We start from the raw sequence: 15110 nt of genomic DNA, 5'->3' as shown, positions 1-15110 counted from the left end.
TGGCCCACTTTGTTTTTATGCAGACTGTGTCTAAAGAAAGCATAAACTTCTTTGGAAAAGCTGTAAAGTGAAGGCTCAAACTGCATCTCTGTGGGGGGAGGGGAGAGAAAGGAGGGCACGGTGATCTATCCCAATCAATTAGGAATACCCTGCAAATTAGGCAGACATCAGTTGCACAACTTCACCCATCCTCCCCAGCCATGCCCCTGGATAAAAGAGAGAACCACAATGGTAGTTAAAACAATTATCATCCAGTGGAGCTTGATTCTAAACTGCTCTGCTAGGAAGTGGCAAGGAGCATTCAGCTCCTGACGCAGCAAGCAATAGGTTTTTCTTCCCCTTAGGTAGAGAAGCTCCTGGCTTTTTAAGCAATTCTGTACCTCTGAACTAGTCCTTGCAGGGCTTTGGAGTAGCATGCCAGTGGCACTGGATCCCATTATCATCATTGCATGTCACTGGAGGCAACAACAGGAAAGAGCTGCAGAAAGGGCTGGGAATGAGAGGAGACATTAATAACAGTGCACTGCTCTGTGCTGACAGAAGCAGGAGAAGGTATTGTGAGGGTTGCTGGAGAGGAGAAGGGAGGAGGAGAGGTGGAAACAAAAGGCATAAAAATGAACTAATATAGGATGGAAGCAGTTATGCAATAACCTTGGTTAGAAAAGTAGTACTATGTAGTAACAGGTGTAATGGCATGTCCAGTTTCTATAATTTTTTGATGTTGGTCAAATCACTGTCGTGGTTTGGCATGGAAGTGAATTTTTTCAGGAAGTTGGGTCAAACAAATCAGTGGTCAGGTTTGGATATTGGCACCTGGAGTGACCACTGAAGGTATGGACATGCCTCTGAGAACACAGAGGGTTAAAAGCAGGAGCTCCCAGGGGAGCTCTCTCTTTGGTTCCAGTCATGGTGCTGTGCAGACCTCCCCTGCCCAGCCACGGGCTGGGTGGGGGAGGGGGAGCCATGCGGACTGGCCGAGGTGAGCCGAGGAGGCTGAAGGACTGGAACCGAGCCAGCTCCTGTGGACGGAAGGGTGGAGAGAAGTGGAGATGCCTTTGTCCCCCACCAGAGGGAAGAGACAGAGAGTCCGACAGCACCTGTAAATTTGCCGGCAAGGGGGGGGGTGCCCAGCCTTGGCCTTGGGAATTGGCTTCTGGGCAGAGGATTTCAGCCGTCTGGGGAGTCTGGTCTGAGCTTTTAACCCTTTTCTGGGAAATGAAGGCTCTGTAAAATATTACTCCTCCTCAATTTGAAGTACAAGAGAGACAGTCTGGGATCTGAAATGTTGGAAGAGGAAATTTTTGGGTGGAAGGAGATGATGGATCAGCTTGTGGCTGGACTTTTCCTGTTAGCCATAGACTGAACCAAATTCTCCTGCAACAGAGACTGCATTTTAGGGGGATGCGGTGGTTGGGCCAAGAGACCTGTTTCAGTGACTACTAGCAAAGGAATGGAGAGAACAGAGAAAAGCTGAGGAGGGTGTGGTGATGCCCTCTGTCTTCAGGAAGAAGAGGATCTCTGTTCTTGAGACCCTTGGCCCCAGAGGAGGAAGAAAATGGGGGGGACTGTGGTCCCAAAATGAGAAACAGAACTGTTGTCGCTTTTGGTCTGTGGCAAAGCATCCATAAAGGAGCCCTATGAGCAGTCTGTCCATGCCCGGTGGTGAGAGCACTGTGACATGGAAAGGAGAGTGTCACCATAGCAGATTTTCTCCGGGCGGTTGCCGTGTGTGACATGGAAACACAAGGGTGGCAATTGTGTTTCCAGGGGGAGTCTGTGGTGCAAGAGAGACTTTTCTCTCCTTTGAGGGACTGAGTGTTGATTATGTGAAGGGTGGCAACTTGATCAGGAATCCTGGGTGGTGTCTCACTGTGGTTTTATTTGGAAAGTGGGTGGGAGGAGGAGGAGTGTTTTGGAGGGTCTTCATCCTGGATTTAATGTCTGTGTTTTTTATAGTAGTAGTACTAGTTTAATCAAGTTTCTTTTTTCCTTTGTTATTAAGCTTGGGCCTACTCTGCTCTGTTCCTGATCACATCTCACAGCAATTATTTGGGAAGGTGCATTTTCATGGGGGCGCTGGCATTGCACCAGTGTCAAACCATGACAATCACTTAGGATCAGGTTTGGAAAAAATTATCTGTGTATCTCAAAGACAGAGAAATTAAAAACTGAGCTTTCAGAAGTTCCTAAGTAAATAAGAATTCTGTCCCAATGTTAAGGGGAAGTAAGAATGTTCACCATAAAAGGCACAAATTCTGTGTCTTCGCCAACCCATTAAATCCTGCTACAATTTCTTGTCTTCTTGGCTTCCTTAGCAGCCTTCTAAGGGCTTTGATCCCAGAAGGGCTCCAAGAGAGCCAGAGAGAGATTTTTAGCAAGGACATGGAGTAACAGGACAAGAGAATGTCCTTAAGCTGCAAGAGGGAGATTTACATTTGGTATCAGAAGGAAAATCTTCCCTGTGAGGGTGGGGAGGCCCCGGCACAGGTTGCTCAGAGAAGCTGTGGCTGCCCCATCCCTGGAAGTGTTCAAGGCCATGTTGGATGGGGCTTGGAGCAACCTGGGCTAGTGGAAAGTGTCCCTGCCCATGGAAGGGGGCTGGAACTGGATGGTTTATAAGGCCCCTTCCAACCCAAACCATTCCATGATTCTATTCTAGGCCAGCTGGCACAGTCTAACTGTACCCACCCTTGCTACATATAACTTTCTAAATCTGACCTCATAAACTGTAGACAGACTCCCCACCAACTGCCCTTGCTGGTATTTTCTCCAGTTGTACACTTTCTTCAAGACCTCAATGATAATAAACTGGAAAAAAAAGATCACCAGACAAATATCCATAATTTCTGGCTGCATCCCAGATTTCTTTCCCACCAGATCATCCAGCCTTATATCAACTTACTGCAGCCACACAGCCAAAAGTTGTAAGGCTTCTGTAGCATTCTTCAAAAATCCAAGTAAAAAACCAGAAACATGGAATGAGGTTCACTTTCCACCACTTTCAAGATCTTGTTGCCATTGTCTACCTCATTCAGCTTTGGTTCTCAGAAAGTGAAAGGAAGTGAAACTACTAAAAAGAAAGTGATCAGTTTTAGATGACATTTTAGACTTAATTTTTAGACATAATTTTCACCCTCAGCCAGTTTTTCTCCTTTGACTCACTGGAAATCCAGGAAGTCACTCTGGATATCAACAGCTGCAGCATAGACTTCCAGTTTCACTCTGATGATTCTCACTTTGACATTCAACCCTCCAGGACTTTGCTGCCTCATGACACATAAGGATTGTCTTATTTCCAAATCTTTCATCATTGACCTCTACATATAAAATTGATTAATTTCCACCAGCCAGCTCCAATTATCTCCCAATTATAGGCAGCTCTTAGATATTTTAAATGAAAGAGGACTGTTATGATGATTAGTCTAATTTCTGTAATTGCAAAGAAAGTAAATGTCATCCATTTTGTCCAGTTTTGAGTCCCATTAACTGCCCTTTCAGTTTGGGCAGTGTCAATTTAGTAGTGGCTGCTGCCCAAACTGAACATCAGGGACTGTACAGGTCTGCTTTGCTTTCTGAATCTAAATCTCTTTCTGAATCTAAATGGTCTATTATTCCGTCTCCAGATCTGTTGCATTCCCAGAGAGGACAAAAATGTAAAATATTGGAAGTGGGCAATTTCTGGTTGGAAGATGAGATCTTTAAAGAATCTCAATGTTGCAACAATAGCATTTCCAGCCTTTTTGAGAAGGCTGTTGAAATGCAAGTGTTCATCACTGATATGGACATGAGCCTTGAACTCCTTTCTAGATGAGATATCCACCACATTCTGGTTACTGCGTGGGTCCTGTCTGAATTCTTCTCCATGTATGTATCCTTGTAGAATGAAAAGTTCCTAGCAAAGTCCTTGGAAAGAAATGGCTGCTATGTTTTTTTTGGTTGTTTTTTTTTTTTGTTTGTTTTTTTTTTTTTTTTTTTTTGTCCTATTCATATTCTTATGAAATGTAGGAGCAAGGGCTTCCCTCTTTGGTCTCCACAGCTTCCTGAGGAGGGAAGAGAAGTCAATGCTGATCTTTTCTGTGTGGTATGCAGTGATAAGATGCACAGGAATGGTTCGAAGCTGTACCAGGAGAGGTTTAGAATGAGCACTGGGAGGTTTTTCATGGCCAAAAGGCTGCTCAAACACTGGAATAGGCTTTCTAGAGAGGGGGTTGATGTCCAAGGCCTGCCAGCATTTAAGATACATTTGGACAGTGTCTTAACAATATGTCTTGGTCAGCCTTGAACTGGTCAGGCAATTGGACCAGATGATCATTGTAGATCCTTTCCAAGTGAAATAGGTCTATTCTATTCTATTCTAGTCTGTTCTTACCTGGAGGTCTTGTTTTCAAATATGGACTACAGCAGACCTGGAAAAATTTGTGAGAATTAGTGGCACATATTTTTTTTCCCATGACAGATTTTGGCCAGCACAGGCACTTTTTGGCACCTTTGGTATTTAAAGCCTCAAGGCAGAAGCACTGGGACAGCTTCATGTAGGCCAGACCCAGAAATCAGCTCTGGCCAAAATAAGCACACTAAATAGCTTACGTAAAAGCAAAGAGAAAAACTCACCCTGAAATTGTTCTTGCCACAGACAATTTAAAGCATGGACAAGGTCTTATTACCCCAAATCAGGATTATGCCAGCAATCCAGAATGATTACTTGGGATCATTTAAGGCTTCTACTGACTTCGTCATTGCCTCCATCAAACTCCTCCATTAGCCCAACAGCAGACTCAGCTAAGGACACAGCTATCTAATCTCCAGAATATATCCCATTTACATGTCAGAGCAGATATTTGGGGAAGCTTCTCAAGAATATTTTTCTATCATTATCATCAGCGGTTTTCCCTTATGGATGTTTGCAATAAATAAATAAATGCTTAGTATGGGTGCACTTACAACAGGGAGGAAGGAAGGGTAGGGGGAGGGTTACGTTCTCATTTCTTGGCAGATATAAAAACCCACCAAACTATTCATATTTAGATCTGTTTGAAATATATAAAAACAAACAAACATCACAATGCACCCAAAGGCTTTGAATAGCTCAAAGCTTTATTGATTCATATACCAACCACATAATCTACCAAAATGCGCTACACTTTTTAATTTTTAAATTTTTTTATATCCTCTTCACAGAAATCGCTAACCCTCCAAGCTCATTTATTCAAAGGAAAATAATTAAATAAATCCTTTGAACACTACTAAACCTACTCTGGGAAAGGCTTTTGGTTGTGGGTCAAAGGAAATGCATTCTCTTGTCCTGTGGGAGTTGCATCAATTGGGAACATCATGCCCAGCCCACGGAAAGGAGATTATTTCTGTCTGTCATAGCTGTCAGCAAACTGAGGTTGTTAGCACAGAGTTCCTAGCAAGGGAAAAGTTCATATCAGGTCACTAAATTTCAGTATAGTCCCTGGAAATCATGTCATCGCCAAATGCCAACAGTTATGTGGAAAATGCAGCCTGGTCTTTTGAAAAAGTTGATCTGACTTCTGTTTTGAGTGGGAACAGGAAGAGGAAAGATCCCTCCAGATGTGCTGTGTGACAGCATGGAGCATTCAGGGGGTCTCAGTGCGAAATGAAGAATGGTGGAAGTGAGATTAAGTATGGGAAGTTGCAGGACTTCTGCTCTTTCTGTTCAAATCAAGTGTAGTTTTCTGGTGTGGTTAGGTCAGAGGTGGTATTAGCTAAGTTCAAAGTGTCCACCCAAATCCTGGGACTGCTCTGTTCCTGGGGAAAATTGGCACAAAGGAGTTTTCACATATATAATTTTTGTTCATTTTCCCAAAACTGGTTGGATGCATCTAGACTGTTTTCTGGAAGTAGTCCCTAGTGCTAGGTCATGAACAGCATCTGAGATATTTCACAAGATGATTTTGTTGAATGGGAAAAAACCCCATGCCATGCCACCCAAACATTTAGGAATGGTGCAATTTTATCTCAGTGCCAGCACTTCCAAAAGGCAGAATAGACAATATTGGAGGGATTTGATTCATTGTTGGATGCCCCATCCCTGGAAGTCTTCAAGACCAAGCTGGACAGAGCTTAGAGCAACCTGGGTTAGAGGAAGGTGCCCTTACCCATGGCAGGAAGTTGGAATGAGATGATCTTTACTGTCCCTTCAACCCCAAAAAAATCTGTGATTCTGTGTTTCTATGACTCTGCTGAAAGCAGGATTCTTTTTCCCTCCCCCCACACAGGAATAAAGTCCTACCTGGTGAAAATCAGCAAGACCCTTGGTTCATTTTCCTGCAGTTAAAAAGTTAAGACTAAAGTAGAAAAAACCTGAGATCACATAAATCCAAGCCACGAGTATTAAACAGAAATAATCCTTCAGAGTACCTAAATTAGTTCGTCAATAAGATGCTTGAAGGGCAAGATTTCATACTTGCAGACTATTGCCAGCAAAATATAAAAAGGAACAAGGCATTTATGGAATTGTATATTTCTTGGATGGCAGTTTAAAAATTAGACTTAATTGAAGGCTAAAAAGAAAGCATTTTCATTGTTGGGAATGAAGGGTTTAAAAAAGAATTAAAGAAATTTTCAACTTGGGTGTAGGGCATAATTACAAAAACATTAAAGCAAATAATTGGTAGCACTGTAATTTTTTACTCCCCAGGTAACTACCATATGTATTACACAGTGAATCATTGACTCTGTCCCTCCTATCATTAATTACTGTGATGCATAAATAATTGGAAAATTATATGTTCCAAAAATGATTTAGTAATACATTTTATGCAACTAATAAGCACAGGCTTTTAATCACCACTAGACATGTTATGATAAATTTTGCTCTCCATCTCAACTCTTCTGTTATCTCTCACTTATACAGCTGCCATCTCCTTGCATGCAAATACCACTAAGCCACTTGACATCACATACTTCCCAGTGGATGCTTTTTACTGGGCTATATTCTGCTCAGCATTTTTGGTGTTGATATTTTGGCTTGAAATTCATTTGAGGATATCCTTAGCCTCACAGAAACACATTAAACTATTTATCCCCAAACCATAAACTATTGTTTAATTTAAATGGAAATATCTTAATCTGTTTTTCTCTTATCCATTTAAAACAGTCTGTACCTTTTGTTTTGCACAGTGGGGATATTTCAAATCTGCTGCTATAGATTGTATTGAAATAACTGAAAATCTACTATTTTTAATTAGAAACAGTAAAACATATTTTAACATGTGGTGATCATCATGGTACGTGTTATTTCCTTTCTTCAGGTTTAACACATTATGTTTGACACTCCATCATCAAGTTATATGACTCAACACCTTAAGGAACAACTCAGCCTGGAAAAGCACAAGAACCACTGATATGTCAAGATGTTATTTCAAGTTCAACCCAAGCAACACAACCTGTCAAAACTGTTCAAATTAAATTTCCCACTCTGCAGCTAATCATTCATGCTTACTTTTAGTGCTGTTTACAGTTGTATTGCTCACAGAACCTGCAGCTCTTGCACACAACACAGAAATTTGTGTTTGTGACTGGCTAAGTAAAGGTGATAATGAAATGGTTTGTTTCATTAAACTGTCTCCAAATAAGTACAGAGTTCATAAGAATTTCATAAAAGCATATAATATCCAATTGTTTTTCAGTTAGACACTTGCAAAACAATTGACTACACAATTAAAAATGTTTATTTCTAAGCCATGAAAAGCACAGTAGGCGCTGTCTTTGGAGAGCTTAACACTCTTGAACCTTCTACCTCTTTTTCTTCATGGGAATTAATAAAAATTAGTGTTTCCCATTTATTCATAGCTTCTGTCAGACAATTGAAGGCTGTCTCAAGCTCCAAAGATCTATAGATGTAAGAATATTGATAATAGCATAGGTCTGGGTTTCTGCATAGTTCAGACTGATGCAGCACAAGTAGGAACCAAACACAAGACGTGGTCTTTATTGATTCACTGAACATGAACATTGTTAAGGACATGTGACAACATTTCAAATAAACTTGTGCCTTTGTGAGGCTGCAGGAGTTACAAATATTGCATCAGATTTAGTAACTAAACTAAGAGGGGATTCAGTCTACCTCAGCCTTTGAAATAGAATGGTTTGGGTTGCAAGGGACCATCCAGTTCCAACCCCCTGCCATGGGTGGGAGGGGGGTTCCAGGATCCCAGGCTGCTCCAAGCCCCATCCAGCCTGGCCTTGGACACTTTCAGGAATGGAGTATCCACAGCTTCTCTGGGCAACCTTTGCCAGGGCCCCACCACCCTCAGAGGGAAGAATTCCTTCCCAATATCTAATCTAAATCTGCCCTCCTTCAGCTTAAATACCACATCTCATACTTACTCCATGTATGTAAAGGGTGACTACCACCCTGGTATCTTCTGCAAGTCAGGGACTGGCTAAGAGACAGGCTTTTCTCTTAGATAATCACCTGGTTGCAAAGTTCCATTCCGAATTCCTGCTAAGTATCTTGTTCCTGTTCTGAGGAGGAGATGCCACACCTAGAATCTCAGCTCTACCCCTTTGGAAATCTTCACATGCTTCAAGTAACCCCTTTTGATTCAGCCAAACTTCTTCTGCTACCCTTAGATGAGGGGTTTGTGGAGGAACAAGTGCTAGGAGCTCCAAGGGGGGATTCCAGGAAAGCCTTTGTATAAAATAAAATGTCCTGACCTTATGGAAGTAATTCATAGATGGAAATCTGGATTGCTTTTGGGAGGAAAGGCTCAGCCATTGAAGTCAATGAGACAAATCAGTGCCAAAAGTTTCTGTGCCTGCAGAAAATGTGTGCAAGGAAAGGAGTCTAAAGTTGTCTTTTTAATTTTGTTGTGACCCAAATCGTGATGGAAAACACTGCAGGAATTCAGGGGTCTTTTTTACAGTGAAATGCACCAACATTTTAAATAATCTCTGGCAAAAACATGATATAAGAAAGTTTGACTTAACTATAACAACATCCACCCTCCTTTCATTGAAAACAGCCTTGAAAACAGGCGCTGGAGATGTGTGGAGCATTGAAGTTGCAAATGTGAGGACTGAAATCTCTTCCCCACTTCCCCCACACAAAAACATCCTTTGGCTCTCAGGTGCAAATCGCTCAAAACAGCTTGTGTTCCATGTGGAAGAGGTGCAGCATCTGTGACACCATCCACTCCATTCCATCTCCTCACAGGAGGCTGATATGATGAACAGGTACAACAGGTGTCTGACCGTCCTGCATTGGTTAGTCTAAATTTTTTTTTTTTTTTTCTTTCACTATGCATAGCAGTTGAACTTCCATGGCAGGGGGTGGAACTGGATGATCCTTAAGAGCTCTTGCAATCCAATTAATTCTATGGTTCTGTGACTCCATGGTAGAGTTTAAGAGACCATGACCATGCTCTGTCACTGCTTACTTTACTATTCCAGACTACAGTGGACTGGAATCTTAATAGAAGGGAATAACAGGAGGTAATACCAGGTCAGTGATATTTTTGAGGGAGATCCAGTTTTGGAAAGGTTAATATGCCTACTGGATACTGCCTACCACCACAGGAAAATAGTAAGGAAGGAGTAAAAGGGTCTACAATACCAGTGTTCTCATGTCCTTAATGGCAGTAAAATAGGTTGGAAAATTGCTCCCAGATAGGTGGGAGAAAACATCTTATCATCAGAGACTTGAAGAGCCCAGACTTATCAAAAAGAAAATGAAGACACAGCAGCACTTCTTTTTCAAGGAGAAACTACCCTGAACTAACAGGCTGTTTAATCAGGCAGGTAAAGGCATAACAAAATCCAGTGGCTGAAAGCTGGAAGCAGAGAAATTGGAATGAAGAATTAGATACACATTTTAAACTGTGAGGGAAATGCAGAACTGGAACACATTTCCAGGGCAAGGGATGGAGTTTCCAATGTTCACTGCCTCTAGATCAGGTGTAGATAAACGTCTTTAGGAGCTTTAATCAAGACACTAAACTGAAAACAGAGGAAAATGTTAATGCCTTTCCAAGGGCTGTCATGTAATGAGATGGGATTAGAAAATGCATCTTCATGGCATGAAGGCCTGTGAATTCTTCATTCTTATCCCAGTGGGATCCAAACATGAAAGTGGGCTTCAGCAGCTTGGTGAGATAAAAAAGACAGAGACAAGGCAGGAGGAATTCAAGGGAAAGGAAAAGAATGACCAACTAGGGTCACAGGCACAGGCTTTGTTCAAAGGATTAGAGTCTCCCTTTCTCTCCCTGACTGCATCCTTGTGCTCTCCATGGCAAAACACTCGGAGAAGAGGATGCTGGTGATCCATCCCCATAAATTAAACAGCTCCAGGAAATATTCCTAAGCATTGAAACTTTATGATTGATATTATTTAACTGTGTGAATGGGAAGCTATTTGTCTCTATGACCTTCGCTCTCACCCAATCCTTTGGAAATGAGTAAAAGCCAAGTACGCCTGCCAGGAGCCCCTACATCCTTGTGATGAAAGAGCTAAGGGAATTCAAGAGCATGGATGTAGGCCATCCTATGTCAGGTGGCCTTGGCCATGGAGAATTTAGTTCAGGCATGTTAAATTTACTGGTATGGGCATAATTTTTCTTTCCCTAAGCCAGGCTGCTTATCCAAAGGGATACAAACTGGTGTGAGTTAACTTGCAGTAGACCTCACAGTATGCAGGGAAAGATGAATTGAAAATAAGGTCTAGGGATTAGCTTTTGCTTAATATTCCTCCTAGAGCTCTTGCGATAGTCAATATGCTGTAGTTTTTATCTGTGGATCCACTGAAACAGGAATGTCCCACTTCTTCCACCTGGAAAAAGAAAAGTATAACTGTAGTAAGGCCTTTTCCCAAGGTGACACTGTAGTAAAACCAAGGAGGAAACCCAAGATTCATTTCTTACAAGTCAAGTTCTCTCTTCCTTGGAGTTATCCTCATCCATGCTCATCCATGTGAGAGAGGGAGGTGATCCACAGGGACTCTTCATGTGAGGTAGGGCATATTACTGCACTTTCCCTTTGAGAGACTTTCTGGTCTCTTCCCTCCCTTCCCCAAATCAAATCCATTTACTCCTTTCAGGCAGGGATAGAGTCTCCAGTGTCACATTAGACAGAGTTTTCATTGACCAGGAGCCAATATATGAAGCCAGTATATATTGTTTCAATGAGTCTGTCTAAATGACCTCAAGGAATGGATTTCAGGTCATATCATGAACTGGCACTATCCAAACAAGACAGATCAAGACAAGGTTTTTGGTGTGTCAGATGTGGTTTTAATTTAGATTGAGACATGACAACTTGTCAAAGGAGTGTCATCAAACATTAGTGTTTCTTTTCTTGATAATACAATATTATGTGTTTCTATCAGAGGGCTTGTATAAAACAAGAACCCCCAATTTTATCTTGAGCCTATGTTGAAAAGAGAGTGCAAAAGTGTTCCTTCTAGTGCTCAGAGTAAGACTGGCTTGCTTGCATATAAATATGAGACTGTCCCATTGTATTTTTGAGTAGAAAACAAGAAAAAATTTGATGACTTATTTATCATCTTTCACCTACAGATATTTGAACCCAAACTTTCTAAATAGTTGTGCAATCAGTGAGCTGTGTAGTCATTCATCATGAGATAATTCTTACTCTTTCTTGTGTAAGGCTTGAAAACAGTAGTTCAATTTATGACATGCCAAGAAAGAATTGCACATTGGATAAATTTATCCACTTCCCAGAGAATTGTGTGTTTAATGCAACTCACTGCAAACCCCAAATGAGTGGCTACTCAGTTTTCCCTCTCTGGTGAGATTCTGTGAACAATTTTGCTGAACTACCACTGTGTAACAGGATGTTAAAGTGAAACTCCTTCTCTATAACAGCACACAGTCTAATTTAAATCATGACCATTCCATGCTGACTTTCCCAGCTGACCATGAGAGAAGGGCTGCAAGAGGCTCAAGAGAAGGACTTTTGACAGGGGCATGTTATGATAGCTCAAGGATGAATGGCTTGAAACTCTCAGAGGGCAGGGTTAAGTTAGATTTTAGGAATAAATTCTTTACTCAGAGGGTGGTGAGGCCCTGGCACAGGTTTCCCAGAGAAGCTGTGGCTGCTCTATCCCTGGAGGTGCTCAAGGACAGGTTGGATATGGCTTGGAGAAGCCTGGGATTGTGGAAGGTGTCCCTGCCCATGGCAGGTGGATGGAATGAGATGGTTTTTAAAGCCCCTTCCAAAGCATTCTATGATTCTATGATTCCATTATACACTTACCTCAGCTAAACCACTCTCTGAGCTGCTTTAGAGAGTTTTCCTGCCAGCGCAGAAAACTGCTGCTTTTAGCTCACACTTTGGAGAACACTGTTTTTATCTCTGGTGTTCACCAATTTGATCCTCAAAGGCTGGCATAGTCTTTCATAAACTAAAGAAAATAAAAGAAGAGGTGATAGGCTTTGGAAAACTATTGTGGTGATCCAAGCTGTCACTGTGACAACACTGGGCTTGGCCTGCTCTTCTTTGTGGAGCAGCAACTCAACCTTCATCTGCATGTGTCCCACCACGAGACCTGTGTCTACATGTCTCTTCCATAATTTTATATTAACTGCTTGCTAGTTGTCCTGTGATCTTTTGTCTCTTTATCTCATCTTGCATAACATACATCTTTGCACACTGCACAATTTTCCTGGATCCAAAAAGGGGATAATTGAGGAAAGCTCACATGTCAGATGAGGAAGTTCCACTTCCCAGCAATGCCCTATATCCCACACCTCTTGCTTAAACTGCCACATTTATTTGTACATTTTTCTCAGAAAATTTCTAGCAGGAGCTAGTGATTGGCTCTTTACTAAAAAACTGAGTCTGCACCACCACAGAATCACAGAACCATTTAAGCTGGAAAAGAGCTCCAAGATAATTGAATCCAACCATTTGCCTGTCACTACCAAGTCTACCACTAAAACAGATTCCATAACAAGTTCTTTCCATAAAAATAATTTTTCAAAAAATGAAGAAGTCTCTGAAGTGACTCAGATCTTTGAGAGATTGGTATTTTCTTTAAAAAAAAAAATCTTGAATGGGGGAAACAGTCAAAAAATGAGAAACCAGGAGAAGGAAGTCAAGGGATCGAAAAGATAGTGTGGTGAGTTTCTGGCACTTGATGGTTATTGCTGAGTTAAGGATATATTTACCTTTCCTTCTTCCTGTTGCAATGAACCACATTTCATCATATATATTGGGAATCTTCCAAAAATTATTTAGGAGATGTGGACTAACAGACTCTGTAGCATTTACATGCAGCCAGGAGGGTGAGTCTGGTTCCAGTGTCCCCAGCTGAGGACTCCTCACCCCGACCTCTTCCCGTCTCTACCCCGTCCCACCTTCCCTTCATCACAGCTTTGTGCATGGGCAAAAAAGCAACCCTGCTTTGCTATCAGCTCACCTGTGAATGAGGAAACTGGGAGGTTTCTCTTCATCATTTTAGGTACAGGTTTACTAAAAAATTTATCTCTGACCACAGGCCAGGGCTGCAGCCTCCCAAGTGGGAGAAACCATCCACTAATATGAACTTGTCAGAGCAGAGCTGTCTGGTTGATTTTATAGCTGGGGAGGACAAAGTAATGATTTTTTTTTTATTTTGCTTTTACTATAGGCAGGCAAATATATTAAATAAAATTGGGTTTCTCAAACAGTGCCTGTGAATGAGTTTTGCTGTGCTGTTACAGGAGCTGGAGTTGTCAAGCATTAATTCAAAGCTAATATTTTGAAGCAGAAGGTGTTTCAAAATGAGCTGTATTGCTTGAAGGTCAAACTTAACCCCTGAGATTTAACTTCCCTTTTTCTTTTTTTTCTTTTTCTTTTTCTTTTTCTTTTTCTTTTTCTTTTTCTTTTTCTTTTTCTTTTTCTTTTTCTTTTTCTTTTCTTTTTCTTTTTCTTTTTCTTTTTCTTTTTCTTTTTCTTTTTCTTTTTCTTTTTCTTTTTTCTTTTCCTTTTCCTTTTTCTTTTTCTTTTTCTTTTTCTTTTTCTTTTTCTTTTTCTTTTTCTTTTTCTTTTTCTTTTTCTTTTTCTTTTTCTTTTTCTTTTTCTTTTTCTTTTTCTTTTTCTTTTTCTTTTTCTTTTTTTTTCTTTTTTTCTTTTTTTCTTTTTCTTCCTTTTTTACCTTTTGTACCTTTTTCTTTTCAATTTTCCTTTTCCTTTTCCAATTTTTTTCATTTTCATTGTTTGCTTTTACTTTTCCTTTCCTTTTTTTTTCTTTTTCCCTTTCATTTTCCCCCTTTTTCCTCTTATTTTCTTTCTCCTTCTCTGCTTTTTAAAATTCCATGTAAGTATTCAAAATACATGTGGATGTGGCACTTGGGGACACAGTTCAGTGTGGTCTTGGCAGTGCTGGGTTAATGGTTGGACTCAATGATCTTTGAGGTCTTTTCCAACCTTAATGATTCTATGATTTAATTATTTTTAAAGGAGGATAAATTATTTAACACCCACAGACCAACACACCTTAAAAATATCTATGATTTTATCATTTATGTCAATTAAAACTGTAAGGATGGGATGAATAAATATATATGACATTTTGAAGAAAAATAGGAAAATTTATTCCAAAAGGCAAGTGGAAGTTTTCAACAATTCCCAGCAGTTTTGGAGGTGGGGAAGTTACAATTGTATATTTTTACCCCCCAGCTCAGTTCACCATCTCTTTTCTGAACAGTAACTGTTAGAAGTCCCAAAAAGCATAATGAAGAAGCTCAGACAGAACCTGGTAGAAGACAGACTATAAACTTTTCTTAACACCTTCATGGAAAAATCCAATTTGGTGAACCCTGAGTGCTTATAAGCCATCCTCACCTACGAACCACAGCAATGATGGAAGCATCACAAGATTTAAAGGAAAACAAATCCAAAAAACCCATAAAAAACTCTAAACCAATCAACCAACATAATTTTTTTTCCTATTGTTTTTTAAATAATCTTAAAAATATCTTTTTTCCTAGGTATTGCTCTCTATGTTGAAGCTGATTATAATGAAGAACTTTTCTACAAGAATTTGAATGCTTTTGAACAAGCATTTGCTAACTTGAATAATATGAGAAGTTTCACTGATAGGTCCCAAAGCCAACACTTGTGAGAAGAAGCAACACACGCTC

Source organism: Anomalospiza imberbis, chromosome 3 (assembly GCF_031753505.1).
Source record: "Anomalospiza imberbis isolate Cuckoo-Finch-1a 21T00152 chromosome 3, ASM3175350v1, whole genome shotgun sequence".
NCBI lineage: Eukaryota > Metazoa > Chordata > Aves > Passeriformes > Viduidae > Anomalospiza > Anomalospiza imberbis.
Note: the sequence above shows the minus strand (reverse complement) of the source record.